General features: G+C 39.1%; 1 pseudogene; it reads left to right on the top strand.

The window, feature by feature from the left end:
• Positions 1–3,617: 3,617 nt before the first annotated feature.
• Positions 3,618–4,561, top strand: LOC102873402 (annotated as a pseudogene).
• Positions 4,562–9,917: the final 5,356 nt, after the last annotated feature.

The raw sequence follows: 9,917 nt of genomic DNA, 5'->3' as shown, positions 1-9,917 counted from the left end.
CAGCATCTGTTAGCTGAAATATGTCAATTGGTATACCATCTATTCCTGGGGCCTTATTTTTTGCTATTTCCTTCAAAGCAGCTCAAACTTCTTCCTTCATCACCATAGGCTCTTGCTCAAATGTTATTTCATCAAATTCTTCTGTATCTGCCAATTCTTTTCGATACGATGACTCAGTATATTCCTTCATAGGATTGTTATAAGTCCTGCTTGACTCAACAGCACCTAACAACATTTGGGATTCAACTGCTTCTCAAAGATGCATATTATAAATCCTAATCTCTAGGACAGATCTGAAGCCTGTCCTATCCTCCATCATTGCCATCTTCTCAGACATGCTTGAGTGCACTGTTGCAGTAACTGTGTCAGTCCCTCTTGTTGAGAGTCATCCTCTCTTTGGTGGCCCTCTCCCTTTCCAGGCATGATATTGTTTTATGAGGTATACCTCCTTCTAGCAACATGCTCAAAGAATGTGAGACAAAGTCTCAGCATTTAGCCTCTAAGGTGCACTCTTAGATACATCTTCTCCAAGACATTTTTATTTTTCTAGCAGTCCATGAGATATTCTGCCCTGTTCTTAAACATTCCAATTCAAAGACCTTTTTTTTTTCTGTTATCTTATTCATCGTCTAGTTCACAAATGCACAGCATGTGATTCGAAAGACCATGATTTGAATGAGGAGCGCCGTAGTCTTTAACCTGACATCAAGCCGACTTGCCAATGCATTACATCTTAAGATTTCTTGACTGTTGGTGCCAAGAATAGAGTATGTGTCCAAATAAGATTAAGTCATTCACCAATTTCAAATTTTCCTCCATTTATCATTATGGTACCTATTAATCCAGTGGTGAAGATTGTGTTTTCTTGGTATTATAATGTAATCCATGCTCATGGAATATTATAGTCTTAGTAAGATATATTTTTACTCAATCACTTGGTTTTGTTGTGTCCCATTACATTGGGACCTACTCATATTTGACTCTCCAGTGGGTTTTTGGAGGCAGTTAATCACATGGGAGGAGATTGCCTATCTTTCTCACATGGAACAGTTATGCAACTCAACCAATTACCTTCAGATCAGCAGTGCAATTCCTTACCAGTAAGCCACCAGAACCCCCTCGGCAATCACTTACAAGATATAAAAAGAGCAGGTTAAGTCAAACAAGCAAAGATGAGGGGAAACATATGCCGAGCAACATTCTCAGAGGTAGAAGCTCAGAAGTGAAAAGGAATTTCCTTTAAAGCCAATAAGAAAGCCTTCCGTTGCAGACAGTACCCTGAATTTGGAGGTCACACCTCCTAAATGGTGAGAACATAAAGTTCTGCTTGTTAAATCTACTCTTATAAAATCCTGCTAAGAATTTGTTTTGAAGAGTGGGATGTTGCTCTAATGGATCCCTAAAATGTGGAAGCAGTTTGAGAATCAGGTCATACGTGATGTCTAGAAAAGCTTTAAAGTGTCTGAGCTCTGGTGGCCTGGTGGTAGCCTGTGCTGCCAACTTACAGGCAAGTGGCTTGAACCCACTAAGTGCTCTGCAGAAGTACAATGGACAATCTCCTGTGCAATTTATTGCCTCTGAAAAGCCGCCGGAAGGTCAGCAGCAGTTGATTTCAACTTGATGGTACAAAACAACGACTACAGTAGTAACAATGTGCACAAATAGGCTTGAACATAATGATGGAGATTGTGATGACAGCACAGGATCTGGTGAGGTTTAATTTTTCTGTAGACAGGTTCTGTATGATTGCACGTTTACTAGACAGCATCTAACAAGAACAGCAACAAGAATGCCTCCTTGATTTCCTTGGTGAGACCATTCAAAGAATGAAAGACACTACGATACTTATGATAAAGGCTCATGATGAAATGAGAAGAGGCATGGAGACAGCCCCCCACCCCCCAATCATCCTAGAGACTACAGAGATATTAGGAACAGAGTGTTACTAGAAAAATATGGACATCAAAAGCACTTATGGTAAGACTTTAAAAATATTGTGATATGGAACAAATGAGAAAAGTTGATGCTTTTACAAAATGGCAGAGAACTTGTTTAGATTATGTTCAAGTGTTGGGTAGAAGGCAGGACTTGTAAGTGATGAGCTTGTCTCTTTGACTGATGAGGCCATTTTGAAGGACTACATGTCTTCTCATTGCTGGTTATGGTAAAATGTGGAAGGAAAGGAAATGACTTAAAAGTGAGTTATGCAAAAGAAAAACAAAATTTTAAATTTGGAAAATTCTCTTGTAAATAATTCTTGTTGTTGTGTACCTTCACATCGGAACCAAGCCATACATGTCCCTTCAGTGGATTCTTAGACAACAGACCACATGAGAGGAGATTGCCCACCTTTCTTCCACGGAGCAGCTGGTGGGTTCAAACGTCCTACCTTTTCATGGGCGGCGTCATTTCTAGCATTTTCTGCAAAGATGTAACTACCCCAATATTTTTTAAAGATGTTAAACATGAAACTATTGGATCAAATATGACAGTAAAACCCATCAGCTTAAATTAAAGGAGATAGGAGGGGAGAGAAAGGAATTATATACACCTCCTGGGATTCTACAGGTAAAAAATGGGAAAAGAAGCCATGCATGTTGACTTCCAAAGAAAGGAATGAGCTACTCTTGGAGTGGTTCAGGAATCAGCAGACAAGTTGGCAGAAATATGGCAAGCAAAACTTCACAGGACTCAAAAGTTGGGATCAAGGCCTTTGCTATCTCAACAGGTCAAGTCATATTCACCTAGATTTCAAGAAGATCATGAAAAACTGGATTCCTGAGTGTGAGGCTTCTGTTTAGTTTCATCAAGAAGAGGAGCCAACTGCCTAAAGCTGAGAGGAGAGTTCTCTCACAACCACAGGGCAAAACAATGATATCTTCTGGGGTCACCAACTAAAATGTACTACAAAAAATAGGACTACTGAAAATTGAGTTAGTAGACTTCTGTCTGTGGTCCAGAAGGCAGATCTGAATTCCAGTGCTGAAAGACCTTAACACAGAATTCAGAGAGAGCACAGCCAAAACCCAGAACGTGAAGGGTAAGGGCTTTGCTCAGATTATGCCAAAGCACATGTATTTTCAAGCCTTAAGAATTACTAGAAAAACTGTTCTGTGTTTTCTGCTTGGTGTCTCCAATCCCTTGAGAATATGTACAGCCAAAGCATTGTGGTAGCTCCATAAAATACCACTATTTAATAGTCTATGAATCTATTTGTTTTGTGTATATTTAAAAGATACACTGTGTTCATTGACCATAAAGTCAGCTATGTTGTTGTTGTTGTTGCTAACTTATTGTATCTTCTAAAAATATTAACATCAATAAAAATTTACAAAGTTACTCAAGATTGGTTCTGAAATTATCTCTCCTTAAGTCATTAAGTTTTTTCTATTTATCCTCTATACAATTGACATTATACAGTTTGCCATTCATTTTAATGAATAAAGTTGTTAGCTATTTAAAGATAATAATTTTCAATTTAATAATAATCCTCAAGTGATTGGAATCCACATATAAATCTGGTTTTCTTAAAAAAGCAGTGACGTCTCTTGCCAGGCATCCTCGTGAGAGTGACATCATCTTTAAACCCGTGTGCCAATCCCTGACGCACCACAGTGATGCTCAGGGAAGACAGGGCGACCTGGAAGTCCAACTACTTCTTTAAGATCACTCAACTTCTGGATGATTATCCGAAACGCTTCATCGTGGGTGCAGACAACGTCGGCTCCAAGCAGATGCAGCAGATCCGCATGTCCCTCCGCGGGAAGGCTGTGGTGCTAATGGGCAAGACCACCATGACGTGCAAGGCCATCCGGGGCCGCCTGGACATCAACCCGGCCCTAGAGAAGCTCCTGCCTCACATCCGGGGGAACGTGGGGTTTGTGTTCACCAAAGAGGATCTCACTGAGATCAGGGACATGCTGCTGGCCAACAAGGTGCCCGCTGCTGCCCGTGCTGGTGCCATTGCTCTGTATTAGGTTACTGTGCCGGACCAGAACACTGGCCTGGGCCCCGAAAAGACCTCCTTCTTCCAGGCTTAGGGGCATCACCACTAAGATCTCCAGAGGCACCATTGAAATCCTGAGTGATGTGCGGCTGATTAAGACTGGAGACAAGGTGGGAGGCAGTGAGGCCACGCTGCTGAACATGCTGAACATCTCCCCCTCCTCCTTCGGGCTGATCATCCAGCAGGTGTTCGCCAACAGCAGCATTTTACAATCCTGAAGTGCTTGACATCTGCATACCCACTTCCTGGAGGGTGTCCGCAATGTTGCCAGCATCTGTCTACAGATTGGTTACCCAACTGTGGCCTCAACGCTACATTCCATCATCAACGGGTACAAGTGGGTCCTGGCTTTGTCTGTGGAGACTGACTACACCTTCCCACTGGCTGAAAAGGTCAAGGCATTCCTGGCTGCAAGGCCATCTGCATTTGTGACTGCTGTCCCTGTGGCCGCTGCCACTACCACTGCTGCTCTGCTGCTGTGGCCCAGCCAAGGTGGAAGCAAAGGAAGAGTCAGAGGAGTTGGACGAGGATATGGGATTTGGTCTTTTTGACTAAAAACCAAAAAGCCAGCAACTCTGCCAGCTTTGTGTGAAACAAGGAAATAAAGGCTTCATACTCAAAAAAACAAAAAACACACTGACTAAAATCCAATGCAAATCTAATATTTAGACATAAAAAAGTATGTAAAAATATATTTGCTTTCAAAATACTTAACGATCCTAATAAAAAGACTTTTATGTGAACAGTTAACCAACACAAACAATAATTGATTAATTAATGTGGTGGGTTGGTTTATTTTTTTAAAGAAGGCTTAATAGTTTTGTGGTGGTAATCTTTAAGCTTTTTATCATTCTATACACCAAAATTAACCCAAGTTGGACATGGGAAAAATGAATTGTTGAGTTGACGTGACACCTTCAACTCTTCAGATGTATAAGGCTTATGGGAAGGTTTTGCTAAGGAACATTGTGGGTGGGTTTTTTCACAATTGCTAATATTATTTTCAAATGCAAAAAGACACTTTCCTCTCATTTTTGGGAAAACCTTCCTTTATGATTCTTGCACTGGATCTAGTTTTCATAAATATTGCATAGAAAGGAGGATTATACAACAATCTACTTAAGGTTGAAAGCAGATGGTACATCTCTCACCTCAAAGAAAGAAAAGAGCAAAGGTCTACACTTGCATTTCTTGAACTGTAAAATATATGGAAGGACAATTCAATATTGAATATGCATCCTCTATTTACTAGCCCTGGAATTAAACACTCTAGAAAAGAATGTCCATACTTTTAAAATACTGTAGAGTATTTGTTAATATACTTACTAAAGTGAGTATGGTAGGCCAGGAGATTAAAAAGCCATCTATTCTAACAGACATATACCTAATCAAAATTCGCAGATTGTTACTGTTGCTATGTACCATTGAGTCAGAACCAACTCATAGCTGACCCTCCAGCAGGTTTTCAGAGGCAGTAATTGCACAGGAGGAGATCGTACATCTTTCTCTAGTAGGATAGCTGGTGGATTTGAATCACAAGCCTTTGGACTGGTGGCACAACCCCTTCTCATCAAGTCACCAGACCTCCATTGTTTTTGTTGTTGTTGTCATTAAGTCATGTACAACTCATAGCAACCCCATAAACACCAGACCTGAACACTGTCCTACTGTGTGCCATACTTATTATTTCTGACATGCCTGAGCCCATTGCTGCAGTCAAGGTGTCAATCCATCATTTTGAGGGCCTTCCTCTGTTGCTGACTTTCCACCTCCCCATGTATGATTTCCTCTCCAAGGAATAATCCATCCTAACAACATGCCCAAAGTTTACGGGCTGGAGCTTCAACGTCTTTGCCTTCAAGGAGCACTTTGGCGGCACTTTCCCCAAGACATTTTTTTAGCTGTCCTGGAATATACAGTACTCTCTTCCAACACTACTCAAAGATATCAAGTTTTCTTTGCTCATCCTTTTTTATTGGCTACCTCTCAGATGCATAACAGGTAATTGAAAAGACCATGGCTTGAATCAGACACACTTTGTCTTTAAACTGACTTCATTGCTCTTCAGGACTTTGGAGAGGTAACTGACAGCAGACTTTCCAGTGCAATGTCTCCTGATCTCCTGACTGCTGATGCCAAGGGTGCCGATATGGATCCAAGTAAGATGAAATTATTTACAACTTCAATCATATATCTCCATCTATCATGATGTTACCTATTGGTCCAGTGGTTAAAATGTTCACCTTCTTGGTTTTGAGATATAAATCCATACTGTAGGCTGTAGTCCTTGACCTTCTGCAGCAGGCACTTCAAGTTTTCCTCATTTTGAGCAACCAAGGTTGTATCATCTGCATAAAGTAGATTGTTGATGAGTCTTCCTCCAACTCTGATGTTACATTCATCTGCAGAAAGTCCAGCTTCTTGAGTGATTCAGCATACAAATCAAGTAAGTAGAGAGAGAGGACACAGCCCTGATGTACACCTTTTTTGAGAGCTCCCTTAAAGGTACATTATTCCAAAGAAGAGTATTCACATTGTGTTTCACCTAGAAACAATTTCAGTGGAGGGATCCTGGTTCAGACTCTGAAATACAGAGATAGTTGGTTTATCAGTGCTGTTTGAAATTACTTTCAGAAACAGAGAACACCTTTTTCTGACCTAGTTTATTTTTAAAATATTCACAATAGTGAGAGATAAACTTGGCGTGCAGGTTAAAACTGCTGTGTTCTAAGATAGCCTCAGGCTGCCTCCATATTCTATCTGTATCAACCAACAGTCTTTCCTCTGTTTGGGAGTGGTTTGGTGTGTTTTTTTTTTTTTTTTAAATTTTTTATCAAATCCAGTGGGGACTTAAAGGGGAAAAAATGGAGAAAAGTTACAATGTACCTCATGATAATATCCACACCTTGACATTTTAAGTTAGACTTCCGCAGTTAATCATTCAAATGACAGTTTATATTGGCAGTAAATATTTAAAAACCATTTTAAAGAGATATTTATTTACATAGAGGTAATTAATAATAAAATGTGAAGTATATAGGCAAAATCAAATTTGCATATGGACATGAAAGTAATTAGCACAGTTATACAAACTTGCAACATCGGCAGGTCAGGAAGTAAATAGCCATCAAACCAAACTGATTACAGAGGAGGTTAAAAAATGTAAATGAAATTCAAATGCAGGGAATTTACTCAACTGCATGACAAATATCAATCAAATGGAATTGACTGCTAAGAAATAAGAACATTAACAGGGTAATTAAGCCAACTCTCCATCCTTGGTGTGGTATATCCCACATAAGTGAAACCAAACTTAAACTGTAGAACTCGGGAGTAATTTGACTCAGTAATCAAATGTTGGCTCACTGTGGTACTGGCATATTTATTAGAAAATAATAAAAAATATATTTTGTAGTTCTAGGGAATGAGAAAGATGAAGAAAAACGACCTGTGATTTTCTCCTATTGCAGGGATCATAGAGGCAAAGTGAGACACTATAGAGAATTCAGCTCTTTTAGCACTGACTTTCACATAAAAAGTGAAAAATATAATTAAAATTGAGATATTTGAACATAATCACCCACAATAATCAAAGACTTTTTTTAAATCCTTGTCAATATTCTCAAGTAGAGAAGGATGGGCAGCTTATATTTAGGTTAGGGTTTAGGATGTTTTACCCTATGGTCATTTTTCTAAGAAGAAAAATTACAACTGAAGAAATGAGAATTTAGACTTGTAAACCACAAGAATGTCAGTTCAGAGATTCAGGTGCACCTGAGCCAAGCCATGTTATGTCCAATTACTTTATTTGCTTTTAAACGTGAAACAACAAATAAATAAGGATGAACAAAGAAGAATTGATGACTTTGAATTGGGATATTTCAAAAAATATTGAATATACCACAGACTGTCCAAAGATCAAATAAATTTGTCTTGGAAGAAGTCAGCCAGAGTACTTCTTACAAGAATATTCAATCTTCATCTCACAGATGTGGGGAACAGACATTATCAGAAGGGGCCAGGGGAAATGCTATCACATTTGGAGAAGTAGAGGATCAATGGAGAGGAAAGCATTCAAGAAGATGGACTGACACAATGTCTGCAACTGTGGATTTAAGCCCTACAGATTGTGAGGATGACGCAGGGTAGGACAAGGTTTCACTTTGCTGTATATAGAACCACTTGATAACACCTAACAACAATTTCCCTAGGAATGTATGACTTTGGTTGGTAACCAAAAGCTGCTATTGACATGATGATCAGTTGATCCAACTAGTAACTATAAAATAGTGATCCTTTTTCCCCCCTGCTTTTTGGTAATGTTAAGCGTTTTTAGTTCAAGATACTTGCTATGTAACTCTTTCATTTCCCTCCTTTACAGGGTCATGTCCTTGATAAATATTTCAGATAACGGAATTTTAAAGTTAATCTTGCCCAATGTCATTTTTTTAGATAACTGACAATTATTTTTTTAATTTGAAGACAATGTTTAAAACAGACCAAAAAATTGGAATATCATTTTTTGATGAATAAATTGAAGTGTTAAGGGAGAAGCAGGATTTTCCTTTACACTGATAGGGGATGGTGGGCAACACTTGTTTTCAAGCTGGCATTGTTCTCATCAAGTCACAAAACCATGAATGAATGAAGAATGTGTTTTATAAATAGGTAAGTGACATTTATAGTGGGTGAAAATTTGCCTTTTCTTCTCAAATATTAGAACACTGTTGCTGTTAAGTGTTGTCAACTAGTAGACGACTCATAGCTACTCTATGAATGAAAGATCTGAACACGTGTATAATTCTCATCGTTTCTTCTGGTTCATAGTTTCTGGAGGCAGCTATTTCAGAAGTGGATGCCACTCCTGTTTCCAAGCTTGTTTTAATCAGGGAGCTCCACCAAACACTGTCCACCATGGATAACCATTATCGCATTTGACACATTGGTGTCATAATGTTTAGCATCACAGCAACTACAAATTACCTCTGTACAGAAGATGGATAGACCAATGCTATACCACTTAGAACAATGTTTGATCAAAACCAAAACTAGGCCTGAGGGCTGCAGATTCAAATCACCCACCTTTGGCTTGGTAGCCTAATTTTCTATCCGCTAGGCCAACAGAGCTCTATGATTCACAGCAATTCTATGAACAGATCTAAGCCTTGCCCTATCCTATATCATACCCACAATCAGAGATACGCTCAATCCCATTGCTAGAGTCACCCTATCAATCCATCATGTTGAGAATTTTGTTTTCTTCTGACCTTCCAAGTCTTTCAGCATGTCATTTCCCAAAGACTGGAACCTTAAACTGTTGTTAAGTGCCGTCGAATCATAGACGACTCAATGAAAGACCTGACTTGTATAGCTTTCATCATTTAAGTTCGTACAGTTTCTGGAGATAAGCTATTTCAGAAGTGGATGCCACTCCTGATAACAAGCCTGTTTTAATTTGGGAGATCCACCAAACACTGTCCATGGGTAACCATTGTCACATTTGCAAATCAAAATCAGTATTAGTGTGTGCAAAAATAGTCATGAGTAGGATGACTGGAAGGTGGAAAAGCCCACAATATACATAAACAAAATATAAATGAAAGGTTATATAAAACATGAAGTACATGTGTGAAACAATATATGTGATGGTAAAAATGTTAATAAGAAATTGCATAGGTGGGGGGAAGTATTTTAAAGAAAACAAACCTACAAAAACCTAATTTCTTGTGGGTCAGAATTGATCGTCCTGTTGTTACTTAGGCTACAGGAGCGGATACTGCCTATCTTTCCCCCACGAAGTTGTTGGAGGATTCAAATGGACATACAGGCAAGGCCTTTGAGCAATGCTCTACAGACTCTGCCCTCAGAGTGCTTATACCATTAAATATGTTAGCATTAAAAGTAAAGGCTG

This window comes from Elephantulus edwardii, unplaced genomic scaffold (assembly GCF_000299155.1).
Source record: "Elephantulus edwardii isolate Elephantulus edwardi_28Jun2011 unplaced genomic scaffold, EleEdw1.0 scaffold00098, whole genome shotgun sequence".
Taxonomy (NCBI): Eukaryota; Metazoa; Chordata; class Mammalia; order Macroscelidea; family Macroscelididae; genus Elephantulus; species Elephantulus edwardii.
This window is presented reverse-complemented; position numbering and strand designations above follow the sequence as displayed.